This window comes from Lepus europaeus, chromosome 1 (assembly GCF_033115175.1).
Source record: "Lepus europaeus isolate LE1 chromosome 1, mLepTim1.pri, whole genome shotgun sequence".
In the NCBI taxonomy this organism is placed as follows: domain Eukaryota; kingdom Metazoa; phylum Chordata; class Mammalia; order Lagomorpha; family Leporidae; genus Lepus; species Lepus europaeus.
In genome coordinates, this window is record NC_084827.1 from 148,631,389 (window position 1) to 148,658,000 (window position 26,612).

The 26,612-nt window shown below is 37.9% G+C and overlaps 1 protein-coding gene and 1 pseudogene across 1 annotated transcript in view; both read left to right on the top strand.

Annotated features, from left to right (window-relative positions):
• LOC133756265 (heterogeneous nuclear ribonucleoprotein C-like) overlaps window positions 1-3,180 on the top strand; it is a 117,271-nt pseudogene extending 114,091 nt beyond the window's left edge.
• Window positions 1-26,612, top strand: part of PARD3B (par-3 family cell polarity regulator beta) — a 1,146,588-nt gene that overhangs the window by 297,356 nt on the left and 822,620 nt on the right. The gene's annotated exons all lie outside the window — the stretch shown is intronic.

The following is a 26,612-nucleotide window of genomic DNA, read 5'->3' on the forward strand; positions in this document are numbered from 1 at the left end:
TGCTGGCCCCAAAAGATTTATTTATTTACTTGAAAGAGTTACACAGAGAGAGGAGAGGCAAGAGAGAGAGGGAGAGGGAGAGAGGGAGGGAGGGGTCTTCCATCTGCTGGTTCAATCCCCAAATGACCACAATAACCAGAGCTGAGCTGATTTGAATCCAGGAGCCAGGAACTTCTTCCAGGTCTCCCACAAGTCCTTGGGTCCCTGCACCTTGTGCAGGGGAAGAAGAAGTAGAAGAAGTAGTAGAAGGTTGAAGGTAGAAGGTAGAAGGTAGAAAGAAGACTTGCCATCTTCTACTGCTTTCCCAGGGCATAGCAGAGAGCTGGATCAGAGGTGGAGCAGCCAGGACTTCAACTAGTACCCATATGGAATGTTTGCACTTCAGGCAGTGCCTTTATTTGCCATGCCACAGCACCAGCCCCTATGGAAGTCTACAAACTCTGTCAATATTTAGGCCCAAAGCAAAGTGGACGTTCTCTCCTCCCTTTAGAGAAATGTATTTGATTTTTTGTTGCTATTTTGAATGGGATTGATCTTAGAAGCTCAATCTCAGCCTTGTCATTGTCTGTGTATACAAAGGTTGTTGATTTTTGTGTATTGACTTATATCCTACTACTTTACCAAATTTTTTCTATGAGTTCCAGTAGTCTCTTAGTTGAGTCTTTTGGATCCTCTATCTATAGAATCATATCATCTGCAAATAGGGATAATTTGACTTCCTCCTTCCCAATTTGCATCCCTTTTTTTTTTCTTGCCTAATGGCTCTGGCTAAAACTTCCAGCACTATATGGAATAGCAATGGTGAGAGTGGGCATACTTGTAGGGTACTCCATCTCAGTGGGAATGTTCCCAACTTTTCTCCATCCAATATGATGCTGGTCATGGGTTTGTCATAAATTGGCTTGATTATGTTGAGGAATGTTCCTTCTATACCCGATCTGCTTAGAGATGTCATCGTGAAAGGCTGTTGTATTTTATCAAATGCTTTCTCTGAATCTATTGAGATAATCATATGGTTTTTGTTCTGCAGTTTGTTAATGGAATGTATCACATTGATTGATTTATGAATGTTGAACCATCCCTGCATACCAGGGATAAATCCCAGTTGGTCTGAGTGAATGATCTTTCTGATGTGTTGTTTGATTTGGTTGGCTAGAATTTTTTTGAGGATTTCTGCGTCTATGTTCATTGGTCTGTAGTTCTCTTTCTCTGTTGTATCTTTTCAGGTTTTAGGAATTAAGGTGATGCTGGCTTCATAGAAAGAATTTGGGAGGATTCTCTCCCTTTCAATTGTTTTGAATAACTTGAGGAGATTTGGAGTTAGATTTTTAAATGTCTGGTAGAATTCAGCAGTGAATCCATCTGGTCCTAGGCTTTTCTTTGATAGGAAGGCCTTTATTACTGATTCAATTTCCATCTTGGTTCTGGTTCTGGTTAGGTTTTCTATATCTTCATGGCTCAATTTTGGTAGGTTGTAGGTGTCCCAGGAATCTCTTTTTTTCTAGGTTTCCCAGTTTGTCTGCATACAGCTCTTTGTAGTAATTTCTGGTAATTTTGCTTTATTTCTGTGGTATCTATTGTAACATTTCCTTTTTTCATCTCTAATTTTATTGATTTACATCTTTCCCCTTTTTTGGGTTAGTTGAGTAAACATGTGTCAATTTTTATTTTTTTTCAAAAATCTAGCTCTTCTTTCTGCTGATCTTTTGTGGTTTTTTGGTTTCAATTTCGTTGACTTCTTCTAATATTAATTCTTCTTACTTCTTTAGGCTTAGACTTGACAATAGCTCAGCTGATACACTGTGTAATTCTTACAGTTTCCCTATGTACTCACACCTTGTACATAGTTCCTATTATTAAAGGCTTCTTCCATTATATTACATTTGAGTACACAGTATTCCTCCTGGCTGGCATTTTCCAAAAACCAGGGCTACAAGAACCAAACCATTGATTTTTGTTTTTTTTTTTTTTTTTTTTGTGAGCAGGCAAAATCCAAGTAGTTGTGATCTTGTTGTGGATGTCAAAAAGCAGTTGGCCTCTTCATGTAGAACTTGGGAGTAGGAGATACAGAATGGAATTTCTTCTCCCTCTCTCCTGGTTACAAATCCCTGGAAATGTATGTTAGTGAAACTTGCTTGAGTGAGTTTGTTTCATCTTCAGCTAAGGTTTTTTGACTTTGTGAAGAACCAATCAATTGCAACAGCTAGCAATGTTACCAAAAAGACAGAGCCTCACTTCATGAGCTGCCACAAATTCACTGGGACTCTCAACACTCTTGTAGTCACAGTCTGACATGGGGCAGTCTTCTCAACATATGGCAAAGTTGTGGGCTGCTCTGTTCATAAGGGTTCAGTATGTTAATGAGAGAAATGCCTGAGCTGCTGTAGCAGGAGAGGATAGCAGAAAGATTGCTGGCCAGGTTTTAGATATTAATCCGGCTCCAGAGCCAACGGTGAGCCAAGGAAAAGCAGGTGTGAAACAATTTGCAGTGGAGATGTATAGCTCCTCTATTGACTTGGACTATGACTTTCAGTGGGACTGTTAGGACAGGATGTGCAGTTACCCACCACCTGTTCCTTCTCTTTGCTCAGGCTGTAGTGTCCTCTCAACACCAGCATGTTTCAAGAAACATAAGGTGGCTTAAATTCTAAGAGTGGAGAGTGAGGCTCTTCTTCCAAGTCTGGAAAGTTGAAAGGCGGTGACCTTGTTCAGATTATTAAGAAGCGGGGCCATTGCAGCCATTTGGGGAATAAAACACTGGATGGAAGACACCACCCACCCACCCACTCTCACTCTCTCTCTCTCTGCTTCTGCCTCTCTGTAACTTTGCCTTTCAAATAAATCTTTTTAAAAAAATGAGTTGACCCAGATAGAACAAAAAATGGATACTCTGCTGGAAATCCTGGGAAAAACTGAAATGGAACAGAGCAAGCAAGTAGAGATGAAGAATGCTAAGTCAGAAGAGGATCAGAGCAGGAGCTCACTGAAGAAGGATGAGACTGATGTGAAGATGGAGCCTGATGGAGGTGGGGACAACTCCACTGAGGAGGGAAACCTACTGAATGATGATGATAAGATGATGGGAGGATGACCAGCTGGAATTGCTCAGGGATGAAGGAAAAGAGGCTAAGGAAGGGAGAGGATGACAGAGACAGTGCCAATGGTGAAGATGACTCTTAATCACATAGTGAGGTTTAGGAATTTTATCCCATTATTTCTGCATCTAGGCGCTTGTCTAAGATAAACGTTCTCACGAGATCCTCTCCCCTACTATCTTCTGCACATGCTCACTGTTTGTGCCATCCTTGTCCTTCCTGTGTTCATCAATTCATATTGCCCTGTGTCAGCTCCCATTTTCACTGCCTTTGATGCCTCTGGTAGTTCTATTAAGTCTTGCCCTATAATTTTTGCTTTTAATTTTGATAATGCCTATGACTTAACACAAAGGTTGTATGGTTTTTATCAGCTGTCTGCAAAATACTCTCGTTAATGCAGGAAAGTACTTTCCATTCTTACATGAGTTCGGTATTTGCTACCCTAACTGCAAAGCCTGTTGCATTTACTTGAGTAACACCTGGGAGCAGTTGTAAGTTAGAGGTGTATGTGTGTTCTATCCCACATAAGAATGCTGTGTGGGGCTGTTCAACATAGCTGTAACAATGTAATTTTGTGAATGAGCATTGGCATGTCACATGCATCCTCTAGAAAAAAATGTGTTATAGTAGTCTTAATATTTGCTTTCTAAAATTGATACTATTGATTATTTTTGTGAATGGCCTGATGTTGGGACCTTTTTTCTCAAAGAAGTCCTTATTAACCCAGGAAAAAAATAAACCATCACTTTGTTCCCACTTCATTTTGTGAATAACAAAAATGAGATCAGAGGGAGGCAGACTTCACTTAAGTGCCTAATTTCATTTTGAAAATTGGTTAGAATCTGAACATACCAATTCCCAGTATTGTTACTTCTCATTTCTTACTTACTTTGAAGCAATGTAAACATGCTTCTTTTAAGTTTCATACTTCCAAGGAAAATGATGCTGAAGCAAGGAACATTCCTGCATTCAACTTGAGGACCTGTAGAAATAAAGGAAGACCACCCAAAAGAGAACAAACAGATGTTGTTTTGTGTTTGGTAGAGAGGTTCAAACATAGTGGGGAAACTGTAGTAGGAAAAAGTTCCTTTGTTCTTTGACTGGTGGTGGCTGGCATGGTGAAGACAGAGGCAGGTTAACTAGAAAATACCTAATTTGACTGGTTTGGGGTGAAGGTTTTGGTTTTCTCTTGTTATTATTCTTGTTTCTCAGTTGGATACAGGGGGAAAAAAAAAAGCATTGAGTCGTCGTTCCAACTGTTGTCAGCTAAGATCCAGCAATTATCTGCTTGTATAGTCAGTCAATCAGGAAAGCAGTTGGCCTGCTGTCTGTTTTCTTACTCATCACCTAAAGGAACCTGCACCGCTGAACAGCAGACTAGCTGAGGATGGCCCCAGGGAGAGGTTAGCATCTCTAGAAATAGAAAGTATGAGCCTCTGGAGGAGGCGATGGAGGGAGAAAGAAATAGGAAGAGGCAAGTGTAAATCTACTAGACTGAGAAACATAGAAGTAGGCTTACAGTATTTGATATTGTGCTGTTTTTGCCTTAAGAGGGTGGATTAGAAGAACTGACTTTCTTCCTGGGAGCTTTGTCAATCATGAATGTGACAAGGTAACAGTTTTGTTAGTTCTCTTGTTTCTTTGGTATCAGCAAGACTCATATGCATGGCTTTCCAAAAATTTTTGCACCAAGATAATTTTCTTTTAACTCCATTTTCCATGAATTTTTGAAGTGCTTTTTTGTTTCTGGTGAGTGCCAAGCACGGAAGTCTTTATCTCAGACCCTGGAGTTAGTAGGTGGCAACCACATGGGAGTCAAACATGAAATTTAATTTAAATTCTAAATTCCACAATCCCAAATATTATTCTGACAACTACCCACTAATGTTACTGTGACTTTCCATGGAGTTCTTGCCTGTTGCCTTATCCCGTCCCAATGAGGATACAGAAATTTGGTGATAGGAAATATGGCAGCTGGTGACTACCATTCTCATGTGTCTTTGACTCCTACTCTACATTGTTTTTCACTTTTTTTGTTGTTTAATCACTGTCCTCCCTTTACAACATCCTATGTACCTAAACTTCAGTTTGGCTGCATGGTAAAGCTGAGGTCATCCTTCTGCTTATACTCATCCCACTGCACAGGAATCCCGAAAGTGACTCCACTGTCAATTTTGTGGATGTTTCTAAAGAAATTCCAATCATCATCATGCATCAATTGGGAAATTTAATGTTCAAGGAAGAGGGAGGAGGAGCGTATATCCTCGGAAAATATAAAATCCATATCGGTTGGCAGCAAAATGAGCTGACACTTGCTATGCCTCAAACCTGATTAGGCTTCCTGGTTGAGATTGTCAAAGATTTTATCTCTGTAACTAATGTCCCATGTCTTTGTGATGGAATGGAGATACTGTCCTTCTCTGGGCCTTCATATTCTGTGTGAATTATTGTTTCAGAATAGATCCAACTGCAGCCACTGTTTTCATCCAGTATTTGGCAACAGCAAAGATTCCTAGGCTATCAAATTGGAGTACGCTGGATTTTAATTCAATTCATTGGTACACAATTCATTGGCCTGTTATCCTCTAAGGACAGAGAATAAGACTTAATTTTATGTACTTAGAAATACCACAGAAGCTTTCATGAAAACTATATTATCATTCCTTTAACCAAAATGTTAGAGATTCCTACTTTAGTTGTGATATTTTAAAAATGTTGTTAAAATGTTGATAGATTGGGGCTGGCACTGTGGTATAGTGGGTTAAGCCTGCAACACCGACATCCCCTATAAGCAGTGGTTTGATTGCTGGATGCTCCACTTCTAAACCAGCTTCCTACTAATTTGTTTGGGGAAGCAGCAAAAGATAGTCAAAGTTCTTTGGCCCCTGCACCCACATAAATGATCCAGATGGAGTTTCTGGCTCCTGGCTTTGATCTGGTCCAGGCCTGGCCATCTGGGGAATGAACCAGTAGATGGAAGATCAATCTCTCTCCCTCTTCCTTCCTCTCCCTCTGCCTTTCAAATAAATAAATAAATCCTTTAAAAATTGAGAATTAATATTTTCCCTTGGAAATAGGAGTTTTTAAAAAATTCTCCAATAATGGGGCCAGCACTGTGGCACAGTGGGTTAAAGCCCTGGCCTGCAGTCAAGCTGCTCTTGATTCCACTTTCTACTAATGCAGACCCTTTGAGGCAGCAGGTGATGGCTTAGGTAGTTGGCTGTTTTCTCCCATGTAGAGAGACTTGGATTGAATTCCTGGATCCCAACTTGGGCCATTGTTGACACTTGAAGAGTGAACTGATGAGTGGGAACTCTCTTTCTCTATGTCTTATCTTTTCCTTTCTCTCCCCACTTCCTTTCTCTGACTCTAAAATAAAGAAAAAGTGAATGGAAAATATGGTTTATCTTTTAATTCTTCTATGATAAATCTTTGACTTTTAATGAATTTTTGAGGATTATAAAAATTATGTCACTTGGCTTTTGTTTTCTAGGAAGTTGTTTCTGCATATCTTTTGATTCTTGTCCTATACAATGATGCTCACTGAGTTTTCTATTGATTGATCTTATGTGTTTGCTCAAGAAACAAATACTAAAAGTACAACAGTCATTATATATGTGAAATTTAAATATAGCAGCGATCCATAGTCACAGTTGTTGAAATACTATCATTTATTGAACTAATGTTATCAATTCAGTTTTGTCAAAATCCTACTTTTATTTACACATTTTTGCAAATCTGCATAGTGGTAGAAATGCATAAAATTATAAATCTGGGGAGCTTTTTATAATGCAGAAAGAAGCCAGTGACAGAGGTGAGGATTTGTTCATGTATTACATGAAAATATTAATTTAATTGGTTTCCTTTAAAGCTTTTGTAGAAATGGCAGTGATAGTTAAAGAAGCAGGAAGATAGTTCATGCTTAGTTAAAGAGATCTGGTCTTCTCTTTTGTTAATGCATGGCTTCAAAGCTGAAATTTGCATTAGGAACATTTAATGTGATAATTTTAAAAGTACCCATTAGTTTGACACTTTTAGTATAACAATACTGAATTCTAGTGAAATTGAGACATGGGGAAGTATAGTAGTAGATATTAGGAAAAATAATCTGATCACAACAAAAATATGGCTTTGCTGGGCAATCTGTCCAAATGAATTTCAAAGATTTCAAAAAAATGCATGCTAAATGTGCTTTACTACAGTTTTGAAATAGATTAAAATTATATGCAAATTAATGCAAATGATGTGACTTCAGGATTAAGGTTTAAAGCACTATGTTCATTTCCTGGAATAAATGGCTGCTAAATGAATGAATGCATAAATATTTGGGGGTAAATGAAAGGAATGAATCAGTTTTTCACTTTGAAAGCTGCTATTTTTTGTCTGCCAAAGGGACAATTTTTAGTCATACTCAAAATAGAATCCTCATAGTATGAGGTTTCAATGCAAGTTCAGCCTGCTCAATCTGGAGCAGCTCAGCACAGATCACCTAGCCCTGGTGTGGTGCAGTGCACCTGAGCCCCAGTGGGAGGACACCGTGTTCTCAGCCCCCATTCACTCCCTGGAACATATACCACTGAATACCCACGGAGAGTCAGGCACTGTTTTAGATGCATCACTGTGGACCTCTCAATAGCAATCGTTGCTGTTTTTGCCACCTATTCAGTCTTTAAATTTCCTCTTCCTTTGGATTCTGCCATGCTGCATTTTCCTAGCTTTCCTTCTCTTTCTGCAAAATTTGCTTCCTTTTCAATCTCCTTTTCTCACCTTGCCCTGGGAGCTCCCTGAGGCTCAGTTTTTGCCCTCTGTTCTTTCTCTGCTCCAGTGATTCTCAACCTTGGCTATGATCACAACCTCTGGGGTTAGGCCCAAAGCATGAACAAATTTGAAAAGCTCCATAAGTAATTCTGATGTACAGCTAGAGTTGAGTGCAATATTTTATACTGTGGTCCAGGGAATTGTTTGTGTCTCAAAGCTTCACTTATGTCTCTACTGATTAGTGTCACACCACTATCTTCTTTCACTTAAGTGCCTGTTCTGTGTTCCTGGCTAACCAAGAAGATATTTCCATTTAGAAAAAGTATTTCCTGCTTTATCTACAAAATATCTTTACTCATAATTTATTTGTTCTTTAAACTCCAGTGACAAATAATAATTTTGGAGTTTCTTTCTTTGTCTATTCAATCTCTTCTGTACAACCATAGCCAGTCTAACTCCCTGACAAAGCCTGTGTTAACTATTGCTTTCCTCCAAATGTTTTCACCCTATCTTGCCTGAAGGGTCAAATTAAGAATTCTTACCATAGAAAATAAAGTTTCAAAAATGAAGGGCCAAAGTGCAGAACCCATGTTTCAGCTCTTTGAAAGGCTGTGACTTCTATCATTCTATGTGAAGCCTGCTCTGACTTGCCCTGGCTACCTTTCTCTACCATGTTTTATTGATGGTATACATAATGCCTTGAATCATGTACTTGTGTTACTGGAATTTGTCACCTGTAAGACAAATCCTGACTGCTCTTTTCCAGAAACCTGGGAATATTATCTATGTTCTTCTTTTTGTTTATCACAGACATTTGCTTTTAGAGAGATATCTATTTATTTTGGCAGAGTTACAGACACAGAGAGAGGGAGACACAGAGACATAGAGCTTCCATCTGCTGGTTCACTCCCCAAAAGACTGCAAGGGCCAGGGCTGGGCTAGGCAAAAGCCAAAAGCTTCATCTGGGTCTCCTACATAGGTGGCAGAGGCCCAAGCACTTGGGCTGTTTTTGCTGCTTTCCCATTAACATTAGCAGGGAGCTGGATTGGCAGTGGATCAGCTGGGACATGAGCCAGTGCCCATAAGGATGCTATTGTCTCAGGAGACTTAACCCCCAAGGCTGCAATGTTGGTCCCTATCATACACATATTTAATGAGTCAGCAAAGGTGATGCAAAGTTGATAAGGGTTTCAGCAGAAGTATAAGGAATGTTAAAAGCAAGACATAGCCTATTATACACTGTGTTCTCTAAGTTCAGAATCAACTAGTATTCACTGAATATTATGTGCTAGGAACATATTCCTATTTAATTTTTATATAAAGTAATCAGGGTACTTTAAAAAGGTACTGAAAATTTGCTTAAAGTGTAAGTTTATTTTAATACAAATTTTTTGAAATCTATGCTTAATTAATCATAGTACATATTTTCCATGGACTTGTTGAAGAAATTTTCTGCTGTCCCAATGGGAAGACTGAAGCTCAGCAACGCTGATCAGTTTTCTTCATATTCCAGGCTTGCCCATGATTCCTGTTTGGGTTCCATTGTTCAAATCTAGTACTTAGTCTTTCTGACTCTTTATGTTCTTGAAGATGGCATGTGATTGTATCCTTTTTATTTTATTAGCATTTTCCTTTCATGGAGTTCATTTGACTTGATAGGCAGTCACTAAAGTGCTAGTAAATAAAATGAGGTATGAGAAAGCTCATGAGATAGATTGGATTTACTAGCTCTCCCTCCATGAGGTATTCCAGATCCGGTCCCAAACAGAACTGGCACTGGTCAAGCAGCAGCTTTTAGCATTGAATCACAGGGTGTTTTCCCTGATACCTTGTCTGAGAGCTGATGAAGTATAAAACTGTACTATTTAGTCATATGAACAGACTCTTTCCTTTGATATCCCAAAGCTGGGAAGGTAAGGGGGACTGAAATCAATAGCATAATGTTTGTATTGGAAAAGCATTAATGTATGCCAAACTAACATGGGTATTATCAAAGAAACTTTAAAAGAACTGGGGTTTGAACCTTGCCATTATTGTTTGAAGATTCAAATAATGTTGACCAAGATGTATCCTTCAAGGGAGGGATTAATTTTCTGACCACTGTCTCTGTGAAATGGGAAATGAGGCCAGGGGTCTCCTGGTTGCAGTTTTGTTCAGGCCACAGGAGACCATGGATGCCTTCCATCCTCTCTAGCTAGAGAGAGGGGAATTGAGCCAATGAGTAGTCACTCAGGAAGACTACTAACTCATTAGGTCTCTGATATACGTGTAAGTTCATTTTCATAATTTGGACTTAACAAGTGGAATTTAGAATACAGAATTTAATTCCAGCTGTATTTGATAGAAGGTACCTATTACACTATCAAAATAACTACTTTTGTTATCTAAGTAACTGGATGCTTATACTTACCATTTTTTTATTAACTGAATAAATAATAGGCTGTAACTATAAAGGCAACTAAACTCTCTTGTCTCAACTCTCTGATGACAAAAATGTACCTCAATAGCTTTGTTTTCTTAGATGTTACCTTATTTAAAATTTTTACTTGAACTTTGTTATGAATAGAAAAATTAGGAGTAGGAGTTGAACTTCAAAGGGAAATGTAATATTATTCTTCTAGCTAAGTTGCTGAGATCAAAAGCTTTTGAGAGTTGACCTAGGTGGCCATTATAAGTAATTGGAAAAGGAGTACAATTTCTTATTACAGCATCTAAAAATGAGAACAACATTTTTTAAATATCACATTTATTTAAAAACTTGCAGAAACTCAATCTACTTGTCTTAATTAGGAGCCACTATGAAGAAACACATTTATTGCTTTCATAACTTGTGATCAGGAATAAAATGCCCCTTATTTAAGCTCTACCTAGCAGAAATATTAAAATTAAGTGTGGAGAAAAAGTGGAAGATGGTGATATTCCGAAGATATACAAGAACAGAGTTGGATTACAATTACAGGGAAATGGACTGTCTTCCACCTCCAAACCAAGTCTAGTGAATTTCCTTGGATTATATTTATAACTGTTTGGAATCTGAAGAATGAATTGCTTTTTAGACAAAAGGCTTCTCATCATATTGACTCACATTGTGGTTCCTATTTTGCACCAAGGAGATGTTCCTAGTTGAAAGAGAACTATTCCAGTCAATGGTGGTATGACTTTCATGAAAGAAGCTTTTGGAAAATTTTTTCTGAAATATAAATAAATTGCATTGCACAGAATTTGTATCATTGGGCCTGTGGGTCCTGAATATCTAAGGATGCTAACTTGGAGAGCCACAAGTTGAATGTCCTATTACCATTTTGCTGATCTTAATAACAAATTAACTGTATTCCATTATTTGATTTTTGTATCATATACTTCTACAACATTTTGATTTTTTTGTTTAGAATCATTTTTTTGTGGAGTAATTTTTTTTATTTAGTAAATATAAATTTCAAAAGTACAGTTTATGGATTACAATGGCTCCCCCCCCATAATTTCCCTCCCACTCACACCCCTCCCATCTCCCGCTCCCTCTCCCATTCCATTCACATCAAGATTCATTTTCAATTATCTTTATATACAGAAGATCGATTTAGTATATATTAAGTAAAGATTGCATCAGTTTGCACCCACACAGAACATAAAGTGTAAAATACTGTTTCAGTACTAGTTAAAGCATTAATTCACATTGAACAACACATTAAGGACAGAGATCCCACATGAGGAGTAAGTACACAGTGACTCCTGTTGTTGACTTAACAATTTGACACTCTTGTTTATGGTGTCAGTAATCTCCCTAGGCTCTAGTCATGAGTTGCTAAGGCTATGGAAGCCTTTTGAGTTCGCCGACTTTGATCTTATTCTGACAGGGTCATAGTCAAAGTGAAAGTTCTGTCCTCCCTTCAGAGAAAGGTAGCTCCATCAAAGAAAATGAGGATAACAGCAAAACATACCAAAACTTATGGGAAACAGCAAAAGCAGTGTTAAGAGGAAAGTTTATATCAATAGATGCATACATCAAGAAATTGGAAAGGCACCATATAAATGAACGTTCAATTCATCTCAAGGATCTAGAAAATCTGCAGCAAACCAGACCCAAATCTAGTAGGAGAAGAGAAATAATTAAAATTAGAGAAGAAATCAACAGGATTGAATCCAAAAAAATTACAAAAAAATCAACCAAACGAGGAGCTGGTTTTTTGAAAAAATAAACAAAATTGACACCCCATTGGCCCAACTAACTAAAAAAAGAAAAGTCCCAAATCAACAAAATCAGAGATGAAAAAGGAAACGTAACAACAGACACCACAGAAATAAAAAAAGTCATCAGAAATTACTACAAGGACTTGTATGCCAGTTTAGAATCAATTTTATGGTAGTTCACTTTTCTACATGGATGGTAATAAACTATCAAAAATGAGAAAATATGGAATTCTCTCATGTATACACCTTGTCAGTCTGTACTCTGTTTATGTTGTAAGTTGTTGCTCTGTGGATGAGCCACAGTGAAAGAACTATTAGAGTGATAGCGCAGGGGTGTGGCATTTCGTGCATGGTTGTGATCAGTTGTGTGTGGAGAGGTCCAGTAGAGGCACAAGAAGCCTGGCAGAGAGCATGAGATGAGAGTAATCTACAAAAGGTAGTGTATCTTGGATTATGAAGAGTGCATTGTCCTTGAACAGTGACAAAATATTCAGAGGTTCAGCCATGGCTGTGCCACAAACATAGCTGTATTCTAACAGGTTTTTTTTCCTCTCGGTGCAGTGCACTTCATTTTCAATGACATCTCCTACTGTTAATTATTAGTTGTCTTCAAAAACTCCAACCCCACTTACATAGCACAGTATGCCGGGCACTATAAAGAGAAAATGAACACCTGGTCCCTATCATTAAAGCACTAATATGCCTTGAAACCAAAGAGCTGTACAGATGTAAGGTAGCATTATTACTGTAGTAAAAAAAGGAAGAATTGTTCTAAGCAGGCAATTAAACATACAGAGGAAGATTTATAGCACCGAAAATACCCTCAAACCCTAGCTTGTTATCTAACAATGCTTTCATTTATTGTGAAAAATGGTGAATGCAAATACATGCCCTTTAAGGTTTGATCATCAACAATTTCAACTTTGCATAAATGGACACCACACTAGAGATAAATCTTGAAGAGTCCAGGCATCCAGCATCGAAAATATCTGTCGATATTTGCTGGTAATTTTGTTATAGCTGCCAAGATTTATATAACCCTACCCTTTTCTCCCACAGTTGAAGAAAAAGACTGAGAGGTTTTAAAGAATGGCCTTTTGTTTCTTGGCTCTTATGACAGCTCAGCCCGAGCTCTAAATAAAGACTCTACTTCCCAGAACAACATTGTTGGTGATTTGATTTAGCCACAAACACCCATTGGCTCCTGCCTTCTCGGTGTATGTACCCTTTTAATATCTTAGCATTAACTTGGAATAAAATGAAGGGCCTGTAACGCGGCCCAGCAGCCTCTCGAGATTCATCCCTGGCCCTCTTCCTTGCTCCTGTGCCCCAGTCACAGAAGCCTCTCATTTCTTTCAGACTAACAAACTCCCCCTGTCCCCCAGCACTCATGACTTAGAACACTTATTGCTAGCATATTTATTTGTATCTGCTTTTCCTGTTCCTTCAACTGGTGTGTTATCTTCATGAGAAAATGTATTGAGTTTTATCCATATGCCTAGTGCCTAGCGCAGAATAGAGGCTCAGTAAATACATATTTACTGGTGTTGGATGGAAGGAGCAAGGACTAAGAGTAGGGCTCAAGATAATCATTGGAAATAGAATGCTTCAGTTTTAAAGGATTTAATAATTACAGCAAATATATGCTGAGGCAAGTTAGACTCCTATGGAGGAGCTACATTACTGTGGTGCTGGATAAAATGAGTTTAAGTGAAGGTAATATTATGTATATCTGGCCATTACAAAAACATGAGCAGAAATATACTTTATAATATTAAATCTTGAGTAGTGTGTATATGTTGATTAGTTATTATCCTTACTAAACAGATGATCGGGAGGAGTCCATTTCCATATTCAAGAGATATTTTGAGCATTAATCAACTGGAGCTTAAAGGACAAGGGAGAGGAACTTGCTCTTAAGACCCTGTCCCACTCCCACAATTCAGCAGCAGAGTTGATTAAACCCAAAATGATCAAATCACTTTTACTGTGTCAGCCTTGGGCTGAAAAAGGCACCTGCATTTTATGAATAGATGAGTAATTGTTTTCAGCCCTGATTCTAAGTACCCTGTTGATTACTGTCGTGAGATGGGGTTGAAAAAGCACTAGGATTTGAACTGGAACACCTGGATTTGAGTCCTAGTGTCACCGCTTTATTCATTAAACCAGGGACAAGTCACTTCATCGCACCGAGAATGATTTTATTTATGAAGTGGTACACTGCAGGATTCTTTCTGTATCAAATAATATAATCTCAGGAAAGTTGTTGGAGTACTGTGTGTGAAACTAAAGTGAAGTCTTTAGAGTTTTGTATGTGTTTGCCTGTAAGGAATGCCCTTTGTACGAATGAAGGAACTATGCCCTGTCCCCTGCTGTGCACCATAGTCCCTAGGAAATGTATTTTTTTTTTAATTTTTTGACAGGCAGAGTGGACAGTGAGAGAGACAGAGAGAAAGGTCTTCCTTTTGCCATTGGTTCGCCCTCCAATGGCCGCCGTGACTGGCGCGCTGTGACCTGTGCATCGCGCTGATCCGAAGCCTGGAGCCTGGTCTCCCTTGTGGCTGCAGGGTCCAAGGACTTGGGCCATCCTCCACTGCACTCCCAGGCCACAGCAGAGAGCTGGCCTGGAAGAGGGGCAACTGGGACAGAATCCGGCGCCCTGACCGGGACTAGAACCCAGTATGCCAGCGCCGCTAGGCGGAGGATTAGCCTATTTAGTCGCAGAATGATCATCATGCAGCAGTGAAACCACATCCTTTGGGAGTCTGTGGATGTGGGGAAGGTGACTCCTGACTGGCTCATCAGGGAAGTGTTTTTGGAAAGAAACAGCATGATTGTCAGCTGCATGTGGTTTCCCTCTGACATCCCATTTCTTGTTCTGTGGATCCACCTTGTTCTCCTTCCCTGTCCTCATTTCTGGCTCCTCTTCCTTGCTTCCCTTGTCTCCTCCTCCCTTATCCCAGCTGCGCTGTTGCTTCCCCATCCGTGCGGTGGCAGAAGTGTGGTAGGTCGAAAAGCAACTGTATTGACCTTAGGAAGGAGCAACAGCAAGTATAGTTTTTGACATAAAACAATCCATTATAACCCCTCACTTAGTTTTTTTTTAAAGTTATCAACTGCATTTGAAAACAAGGAGAAACAAATGCATGCCTCAAAGCATTTTGAAATTAATTTTTAAGGTGAAAAAAGTTTTTGGCTTCATTGACAGCTTTTTATTTTTTATCCACTGGTTAATCAAAGGTAGTCTGGGGCTTGTATGGGACAATTAAGTATATAGTTACTATTATATTTATCAAGAGAGACATAGTGTGTACTGTTATTACATTTTAGAAAGAATATTTGCATGTCCTCAAAATTAGAATTTTACATCTCTGCAATTTAGTAAGAAACTTGAGGGCTATATATTGTAGATCAAATTATCATATGTATTTCTAAAATAGCTTTAGGTTATAATGTAGAGCAACAAAATCATACATATATGGCTAAGTGCACATATGTGAATGTGTGTGCATGTACATGTGCTCATATGATGAAGATGTGAAGAAAATATAACACGAGACACTTATTTCTGGGAGATAGGATTATGGTGAATTTTTCTTTATGGTTGTTTTTAGAACATTTTCAAAATGATTATGTACTTCATAAAAATATCATAAGTAAATTTTTACATGTCTATAAACTCAAAGAAAAATTCTGCCCTTTGAAATGTAAGGCCTTTACAGCAACAGTATTCCTCCTGTTTTTAAATCACACTTTCGGTACTCAAGTGAGATGTTTCACCTTTAGCAACATGAGGCTTTTAATTAACAGCCAGTGGTGTGTGATTGGACCCCCGATGTGGCATACTTTCACTTGAATTCCTATAATGCAACATACATTCTGGTAATAGCAGTGAAGTTGCCAGTAAGTTTTCATAATTAATAAGATTATATAAGAACCTTAGCTTCTCCTCTTTATTTTTTGACAGTAATTAGTCCAAAATATACTTTTACAAGATGCCTCATCTTTTAAAAAAATGTAGAGATGTATCAGAGGCTAGTACACTTAGTTTAACAACTTTGTATGAAAGGGAGAGGGGGAAAGAGAGGGAGAGGTGAAGGTGGTAGGGAAAAGACAGAGAGAGACAGACAGACACGTAGGCACAGGAAGGTGTCATCTACTGGTTCACTCCTCCAACATCCACAATGGCTGGGGATGTACAAGGCTAAAGCCAGGAGCTGGCCACTGAATCTGGATCTCCCATGTGGGTGGCGGGGACTAAGTACCTGAGCCATCATCTGATACCTCCCAGGCTACACATTAATGGAAAGCTGGAATGGAGAATGTTAGGTGGGCCTCAAACCCAGCACTCCCATAAGGGGAACAGGCATCCCAAATGGCAACTTAACTGCCATGCCTAATGCCTTCCCCTAGTCCAACTGTTATTAACTTAAGTTGATTTCATTGATTTAAAAGGGCTAAGAATTTTGTGTTTTGATTTCTTCTCATTAATAAAAAATAAACAGGGCTAGCAATTGTATTCTTTCTAAAAGAGAGCTTTAGCTGAGTATATACAACCAGCTTTGTGAGTTGGTGAATTTGGGTAAGTGCTCATAGAGACCCTGCAGACAGCTACCTGATGTTGGGGAGCTCACTCTTCAAGATTTAACCCTAGCTGCTGTCCTGAATGGCGTGTGTCATTTACAAATTAGCACCAAACCTCTGCTTTCCTGCCATGTCTACCCCTTGGCGGCTCTCTGGAACACTAGTGGATAAGACTACTTCTATTATGAAAATGTCCATCACGTGTCAGAAGACCACTATTGATTTTTCCCTACTTTCTGTTGTAAGGCACTCAGCACCCTACCTGCAATTTCATGAGTTTAACAAAACATGGGGAGCATTGTGCTATAGGATTGGGACTACCATGACGACAGTGATAATATCATGAGGGAGTGCTGATAGTTAGGGAGAGACAGGTATGCATACAGGTAAATAAGCATGTGATCAGATTGAAAGGTTATGAAAAAATATGTATGCTGAATGTTGATTTGCCAGAACTACAGTTAATTTTCCTATTACATGTTCCATTTAGTATTTAATTTTAATAAAAGTTTTGCTCGTCGTAACTGTGTAAGTCCAGCCCTCCTTTAGGTTTCTACTGTTAGGTAAAACGTGTTTGGGGTATTATAAAATAATACTTACTCCTTATCTTTATCTCATGGCTTCACAAAGCACCATGATGAAGTTGATGAATTAGGTTGGTTAGGCACATACTATCATGTCAGTGGTACATTTTCTGTCACATGTTTTGTGGACATTGTATGGAAAAAATATGTGTTTTTTTTTTAATTTTTTTATTTTATTTTTCTTTGACAGGCAGAGTTAGACAATGAGAGAGAGTGAAAGGTCTTCTTTCCGTTGGTTCACCCCCCCAAAATGGCCGCTACGGCTGGAGCTATGCTGATCCGAAGCCAGGAGCCAGGTGCTTCCTCCTGATCTCCCATGTGGGTGCAGGGCCCAAGCACTTGGGCCATCCTCCACTGCCTTCCTGGGCCACAGCAGAGAGCTGGCCTGGAAGAAGAGCAACCGGGACAGGACCAGCGCCCCAACTGGGACTAGAACCCGGGGTGCCGGTGCCTTAGGCGGAGGATTATCCTAGTGAGCTGCGGCGCCGGCTGAAGTGTTTTCTTATTTCTACTGTAGTTTTAGGAAAACACCTAAGTGTCAGCTGTATAGCTTGCTCAACAAACTTTTCCTACTGATTGACATTGTATTTTCCATTTTTACTTTAAAAATATTTACTTGAGTTTGTCTACAACATGTGCTGACTTCTTGAGTGTACCCTGGGCTCAACCTGATGTGGCCATGACATTCAAAGTCCTTAATTCTCTGTGCATACTTTAGAGAAGAGTAGGGAGGGAGGGAGGAAGGAAAGAGCAGATGGTTTGTTTTAATCTCACTGTCTCTTACACCCATAGATCTCCAGACCTTCCACGCTTTCCATCTTTGTTATTCCTTATTCTTTTTCCTTTTTTTTTTTTTTGCAATTTCACATTCTCATACCCAAGAGTAAATAGAAAAGGACAAAACTTCCACACTTAGTAAGTATGATCAACAGGAAGAAAAATTATACTAACAGTCTTAACTATTCATAAATAATATCTATTTTTGTTCAGTATCATTCTTTGAAAGGAGTTTGATTAGGCGTTGAAAACTTGGATAGAAAGTTCTTTGTCTATACTGCTGGGTTTCTGGAAGTTTTACTGTATCAAGATACCTGCCTCATTTAACAATAAATTGTTAATTCTACTTAAAAATATATTAATTTAGTTTTCTTAAAAATAGCATACCTTTCCTCTTTTAGTCCTATTTTCCCTATCCTCCAAAGCACATATTTGGGGAGATTTACATTCTTTACCACTTTAGAACCTAAGTAACTACACAATCTAATATTAATTGAAGGAGCTTTTATTAAGTTACTCAGCAGTAATACTTTAAATTGCATAAAATATAGTTGAATAAAAATTGAAAGGTTACAAATTAAAGGGTCAAGAAAAATTTTAATAAGGAGAAGCATTTCCAGACTCATGTTATCTGTGATCATTCTGGAGGAATAATTTAATGGTCTTCGCAATGTACGGAAGCATTTTCTTAATGACAAATCCTGCTATAAAGCCATTTTTTCTTCATAAAATAACTATATAAAATAGGAAGTGTCTCTTTTCCAACTTTCACTGTTTAATAAAAAATGATACTTAAAAGCTTGTTTCTTGTAGAAGTCATTGGCATATTTTTTCCTACTGGTAGCAATACAAACTGTTCTTCATAAAATGTTTTGCAAGTTGAACAAAAACACTCTTTTGCATTTTGTAATGCTTATGAAGTGTAAGGACTTCAAATGTTTCCACTTTGATACTGCTTTTGATCATGGTTGTCTTTGAATAAGCGTTAACATACATATTGAATTAATGCCCAGCTGTTCTAAGGCTCAATCAGTGGCCAAATTGATCTTGAAGATGGTACAGCTTCACTAGAGATGAATGGATCAATTAGATTAGAGAGTAGGGGGGAGTCCATTAGTGTTAAATGCCTCAAACTTCAAGTTTACAGGTTTGAGTCCTTTAGATTTATACCATATGTAGTAGTCAAAATCAGTACTTTAAAAGTATTTAACAGAAGTATACTCTTAATCATGTTTCCTTTAAAATGTCCAAATAAAGATGGAAATGCACACTTCACTATCCTTATTAACTGTGTAAGATTTACTAACTATGAAATTGTGCTTGATAGAATTTATTATGTGTAAGAATAACTTTAAATGTCATTCTGTCACTGTGCTTATTTGAAAAACTCCATTTCCCACCTGAGCACTATTGAACGCAGGGGTAAATTTCAGTATCTGTTTAGTGCATGTAAATTGTAGGAATGCAGTAATGTGGAAACCATTCTTTCATGTTCTGAAAAAAAAAAAAACTTATTGTTGTAGATTTCTAAGTTGGAGTCTTTCACTTGCTAGTATACGTGGAGTAAATGAAACACTGTCAATTGCTCAAGTTGGAATTGAGCTAGCCCTTACCAGAAGACTCAACTTCTTCTGCCTCCAGATTACTCATTTTAGTGTAAATGTATAAAAACATTGAAGTTATAGAAGTTGGACTGCTGTTGCAGTGCGGCAGATCCAGCTGCTGCTTGTAAGACCAGCATCCCATAATCAAAGTGCTGGTTGGAGTCCCAGCAAATCTAGTTCCAGTCTAGTTTTTCGATGATGTGCTTGGGTAGGCAGCCAAAGATGGGCTGAGTACTTGGGAGTACCCATGTGAGAAATCAGAATGGAATTCCTGGCTACTGGCTTCCACGTGGCCCCAGACCTGACTGTTGTGTCCACCTGGGTAAACCTGGTAATGGAAGATCTCTGTCTCTGTATCTCTCCCTGCCTCCCTGTCTCTCTTGCTATGCCTTTCAAATGAATAAATATATCATTAAATTAAAAAATAAGGAAGTGAAGAAAATCATTAAATTTGTTTCCCCCCTTATACGATCTTTGACTCTTTTCAAAAGTGTTGGAGTGGGGCCAGCGCTGTGGCTCACTTGGTTAATCCTCTGCCTGCAGTGCCGGCATCCCATATGGGCACTGGTTCTAGTCCTGGTTGCTCCTCTTCCAGTCCAGCTCTCTGCTGTGGCCCGGGAGGGCAGTGGAAGATGGCCCAAGTCCTTGGGCCCTGCACCCGCAGGGGAGACCAGGAGGAGGCACCTGGCTCCTGGCTTTGGATCAGCTCACTGCCAGCCGTAGCAGCCATTTGGGGGGTGAACCAGTGGAAGGAAGACCTTTCTCTCTGTCTCTTTCACTGTCTATAACTCTGTTAACTAAATAAATAAAAAAAAATGTTGGAGTAACTTGGACAGTATTTAATATAGTAAAAGAACACAGCTGCATATTGTATAAGGAAAATGGGAGTTTCCCATCTAATTGCCATGGAAATGAAGGAATTTGGTGCTTTGGTTATTTTTCCACATAGTGAACATTTTTAATTCGGTCAGATTGTTCCCATGTCCAAGACTTTGACAGGAAAAACACAAAGTGTCTTGTCCTATGGTTCTGTTTTCTTAAAGGTGCAGGATTCCTCTGATAATTTTTCTTCATTTGTGCTTGGTAGGGTTCCTAGTGTCCTCTGTGATAGGCTGAATGCTGGTGGTGAAGATGGTAGCATTGCTCAAAACACTCAGAATAGAATGAAAATCACAGCCCCAAGGCATTCCCTTAGGCATGGCAAGGTAGAAGGTGCCAGTCCACGTTGGGAGACCTTGTCCTAACATAAACTTAACAAATATTGGGCAACATAGGGAAAAATGCCCTAAACCTAACAGTGTGCCTTATTTTTCTTTTTAATTTTACAAAAGCAAAAACATGCCACTACCGTATATTGACTGAGAAAAGCCACGAATAACATTCTAGACCTTTGTTTTAGTGCCAGTATTTTCAAGGTATACTGGGAAATGTTACTGTTTAAATGATTTTGTTTCTAAGGATGCACAACCACAAAATATACAACTTTTGGCTTTAGTATGATGAATATACATTTTTATGTATGAATATACACTTCCTGTGGTTTATTTTTTCCTATTTCAAGAGAACACGATATTATCTCTTACTCTTTCTCTGGGCTATTGGGAAAATGGCAGCTCCTCAATTACATTTGAAAGACATTATGTCTTTTAAATGGCTGTTGTACAAAATACAAATTAGCAGTCTTGTAGCACAGTAATGTGTAGCTAACTTTTTTGCAAAAATGAAGTGAAGGTGTTTTTTTTAATCCAATTTAAGAAATTAAATCTTTGAAATGAGGGAATACATTTTAACATTGTAGGAATTTGTGAAATAGAATAGCAGACTCAGTTTAGGTGTGTTCAGATGAGTAGCACGATTCAGGTTGGTAATATTCAAGAAGGTTCAGTGGACAAATGGAACATTGAGTATATAAAATACTCCACATCAGACTAAAATTATTTTAAAAATTAAAATTTTCCCCATTTATTTAAGTTTTCTTATGTTAGATTTGGTTCCACAGCAGAATATTGAGTTTGTGTGTACTTGTGTGTGTACACTTATTTGTAGCTATTTTTCAAAAGCAATAGTCTCCCAAACCTTCCCTTAATCTCTCTAGCATCTAAAACGAGGTGATACTAAACTCCCAGGTGTCTCCTACATGTTAGATCTGTTGACACTAGTGTGGTTGCATGGGTGGTAGTGGGAAGAAGAAAAATGATAATACAGGATTTATGTGCTGCACCATTACGATGGTCTCAGCTGCTTTCATTTCTTTTAAAGAATGGTACTTTCTCAAATGAGAAGGATTAAATAAGTGCCTTTAAAAAAAAGAGAAACAATCTGTTGACAGAATCTGGTATGAAGAGTTATTATAAAAGATAAGAGGATCAGTGCCAGAAAGAGAATGGGGGTAGAGAATCTAATAATTAAATTTCTTACGATGTGCCTGAAAAATTATAGGGATTTTCCCATTTAAATTTATCTCGTAAAAACTCCCAATAGGAGGAAGATGGTTTTTTGTTGCAGCTGGTTAGGATTTAGGATTAAATGCCTGGAAAAGATGACTTTGAGATGCATTTTTTAAACTTTAAAACATTTCAAATCTTTGTTCAAACCTGACTTCTGGTGGAAAATACTCACATGTACGTTAGGCCTGCCCCGTGGGCTGCTTCCCTGTTTTCTCCAGAGTGGTTTTACTGACAACTGCTGCCTTTGCTCCTTCAAGGAAAGCGGAGTCATTAGGAAATATACTAGAATAGGGGAAAGTAGGTCATTTTATTAGACTTGGCAAAATTTCTGCTTCCTTCAGATTCATGAGAGCTGTGGCTCTCCAACTGTAGACTTCATCGAACTTCCCTGGAGGGCTTATTCAAACACAGATTTCTAGGCTCTCCTGGAAGAGTTTCTGATTCTGTCAGTTTGAACTGGGGCCTGGGAATTTACATTTCTGCCAAGGTCAACACTTTGAGAATTGCTACAGTAGTGCAAGCTTAGAGAAGACACATTGGACAAGTCTTGCTGTAGCAGTTAGCATCACAGTTGTACAGATACGGGGACTACCAATGGTTCGTTATTATACTGTAGTTGGCCTTGAGAGTTAAACTTCTGTCCAACACCATGAAGTAAGAAATAGTATGTCCATACGGGAAAGTCACCTGTCCAGAACTCACTTCCCTTAACTTCCCACAGTGTGACTACATCTGAATTTCAGGTTTCACATGTTTGGCTCTGAAACTTCACTTCTTTGAATGAGAACATACTTCTATGTTATTGGTATTCAGAGGATCTTACATTTCCTTATATTTTTACCAAGGAAAAAAATGATTTCTAAAATTCTGACCTGGCATCCTCCACTCATAGCAGTTTTATGTACAGGTAGTGGTAAGGCACAAATGCAAGAGGAGAGATCTAAATTCTGTCAAATGATTTTAACCAATTAGGAGAAAGGAGACAGAAACTATTAGTGAATGAGAAACACCTAGGGGTCAGGACCTATGCTGAGAAGAGATTTTATCTACTCATAAATGAATAGTTCCCATCTACTCATAAATGAATGTTTCCCAAAGAAACTTATTACCTTTAAATATTTATATTTATTTTTATTCAATCTAGTGGTAAGGAGTAATGTACTTTTTCCTGGTACATAAGTTACTCAAACATTCCTAAGTAATATATTCATCCATCTATATCTGAGAGAGAAAGCTGTTTTATTACCATTAGAGTAAATCACAGATATGATAAAAAAAAAAAATCAAGAAAGTAACTCAAACTGAACCATGGGCGATGGTCATTTAAAGTTATTTGGCGGGAAAGAATGTGGCTTCATGGTTAAGACACCCAAGTCGCACATCACAGTTTCTGAGTTTGACACTTTGCTCTGGCTCCTGGTCTTGGTAATGCAGACATCAAAACAGGCCAGGACATTAAGTGATTGGGTTACTGCCTTCCATGTGGGAGACCTGAATTGAGTTTCTAGGTCCTGGTTCCAGCATTCTCTGACCATTTAAGCCGTTTGACAAGTGAACCAGTAGATGGGAACTTTGTCTCCTATCTCTTTGTTTTTAAATTAAATAATTTTGAAAAGATTTTTTATTACCAATATAACTTTGTAGATATAAAAATTTAATATTTAATTTTTAAACATAGTTTAATGGAAATTCAACTTCATTAAATATGAAGGGACTGGTGTTGTGGCACAGCAGATTAAGCCACCACTTATGATGCTGGCTTCCCATATGGGAATGTCAGTTTGAGATTCAGCTTCTCTGCTTCCAAACCAGCACCCCACTAATTCCTCAGAGAAGTCAGGAAAGATAGGTGGCAGGGGCCCAAGAACTTGAACTATGTGGGAGACTGTGATGGAGTTATTGGATCCTACTTTGGGTCTAGCACAGTGCTGATTGTTGCAGGCATTTAGGGAATAAAGCAGCAAATAGAAGATCTCTTTCTCTGCCTTTCCCCCTTTCTTGTTATTCCTCCTGTGAAATAAATAAATACATAAATACATAATTTTTTTAAAAAATAAATATGAAAAATTTTCTCACTGAGAGATTTTTGTAATGTGTTATTTAAATAGCAAATTTCAGTGGAAATTTTTGGTACTCATCTGAACATCTAAGTGGCAGGGCCCATGTGCTGTGTATAATTTTATACTAAATGCTTGCTTGTGGTGCTGCAGATTATCTATCATATGATGGGAGCCAGTAAGTATTCATTTAACAAGTCATAAAGGTCTTGTTTTTTTGAAAGCTTTTATTTAATAAATGTAAATTTATAGGTACAGCTTTTGGAATACAGCAGTTCTTCGCTCATACCCACCCTCCCATGCACACTCCAATCCCATCTCCTACTCCCTTTCCCATCCCATTCTTCATTAAGATTCATTTCAAATTGTCTTTATATAAAGAAGATCAACTCTATACTAAGTAAAGATTTCAACAGTTTGCACCCACACAGACACACAAAGTATAAAGTACACACACACAAGGTATAAAGTACTATTTGAAGACTAGTTTTACTGTTAATTCTCACAGTACAACACATTAAGGACAGATGACCTACATGGGGAGCAAGTGCACAGTGACTCCTGTTGTTGATTTAACAATTTATGACGTCAATGATCACTCAAGGCTATTGTCGTGAGCTGCCAAGGCTATGGAAGCCTCTTGAGTCCACAAACTATGTCAGTATTTAGACAGGGCCATAAACAAAGTGGAAGTTCTCTCCTTCCTTCAGAGAAAGGTACCCCCTTCTTTGGTGGCCCCTTCTTTCTACTGGGGTCTCACTCACAGAGATCTTTCATGTAGGCCATTTTTTGCCACAGTCTTAGCTTTCCCTGCCTGAAATGCTCTCATGGCCTTTTTAGCCAGATTGGAATGCCTTAAGGGCTGATTCTGAGGCCAGAGTGCTATTTAGGGCTTTTGTCATTCTGTGAATCTGCTGTGTGGCCTGCTTCCCATGTTGGATCATTCTCTTCTTTTTAATTCTATATATTATTATTAGCAGACACTTGGTCTTATTTTTGCTTCTGTTGAGTTACAAGCCTCTTACTTTTAGCTCCAATCAAACTTAAGTTTTGTGAGTTAAAAATTGGCTAAGGTGTTTGTTTACATAGGAATTTGAACAGGTGTGTTATAAGTTTCATTTTATTTAAAAATATATTAACAAATTTAATTATTGATTTCCTTTTCTAGGCATATTTTAAAATATGACAGGTTATTCTATTTTTAAAATGTGATTTTTTTTATAGTTTGGCTTTTTCCTCTCTTGCCACTTACCTCCCTACAAGGCTGCATTTCTAAGTGAAATTATTGAAAGAAAAAAAAGGTACAAGATTTTCAAGGTATAACTTCTCACAGAGCACCCGTCTAAAAGAGGAAAATGTATCGTGCATGCTAAGGATTATCTGTGGTTCAATGAGAGTTGAAAATAGAAGCATGTGTTGAACTGCAAGTCAATTGTGGAGAATGTACTAGAGTACAGTATGACAGGTGTGAATGTTATCCTCAAAGTGAATAAATGAGAAGCTATAAAAAGTATATGTATCCACTACTCATTATGTTATACAGTGTTCCTGTTGATGTAAGGGAAGTATTAGGATGAAAAGAACTAGTTTGTGTAAAGCTGTATATTCTGATAATTTAAGATTTAACTCTGACCTGAACAACATTTTCCCATGAAAAATTTTAACTAAATGATTATAATTTTTTTTCTTTTCATAATGCCTACTAAGATTTTTTAAATAATAATAAACTTTATTATGGAAATCATAAAATGCCAGCTGGAACTATACTTTAATATTAGAGATTTTATTCATAGATTAAAAATTACATTGTTAGGCATATAAGGGATACTAATCTCAATGATACTTGTTTTATATATGAAAAATAAGTTCTAAAGATTGCACATATGCATCACTTCTGATTTACTCTTGTGTGGAGTATAAGAGTATGGTTGATTTCTTTCAATTCTTAAAACCTTGCATAGAAAATCCTTGGTTTTATATAGGTTATGCATGAATAGGCTCTGATTTCAGCTGATTTTATTTCATATAAAAATGCAACCTTCACAGCTACACATCAGTCTCAAATGCGTTATCATAGTTCACTACTTAAAAATCATGTTTTTTGAACTATATTCATAGCTGATTGACCTGAAAAATATGTAAAGCTTTATTATTTGCCTCTATAGAAAGAATTGAAATAAATGCCTGTATAAAAACTGAAAACACGTGTATGATAAAGCACCATATCCTGTTGAAAGATGAGACAGATTGAAAAAGAGTATCTGTGATACAACAACATTCAATGGGTTAATATCTAGAACATGAGGAAACATTCCTTTAAATTCAAAAGTAAAAGAGGAAACAAGAAAAAGGTATACAGATGTTGAATGGTGAATTTATCCAATAAAGGAGTGACAAACATTGACAAATGGCATGCTAACTATTTATCTAGGAATCAGAAATCAAAACAGTGATTTCTTTTTTCCCCCCCAGAAACCTTTTATTTAAGGCTTACAAACTTCATACATTTCATAGTTAA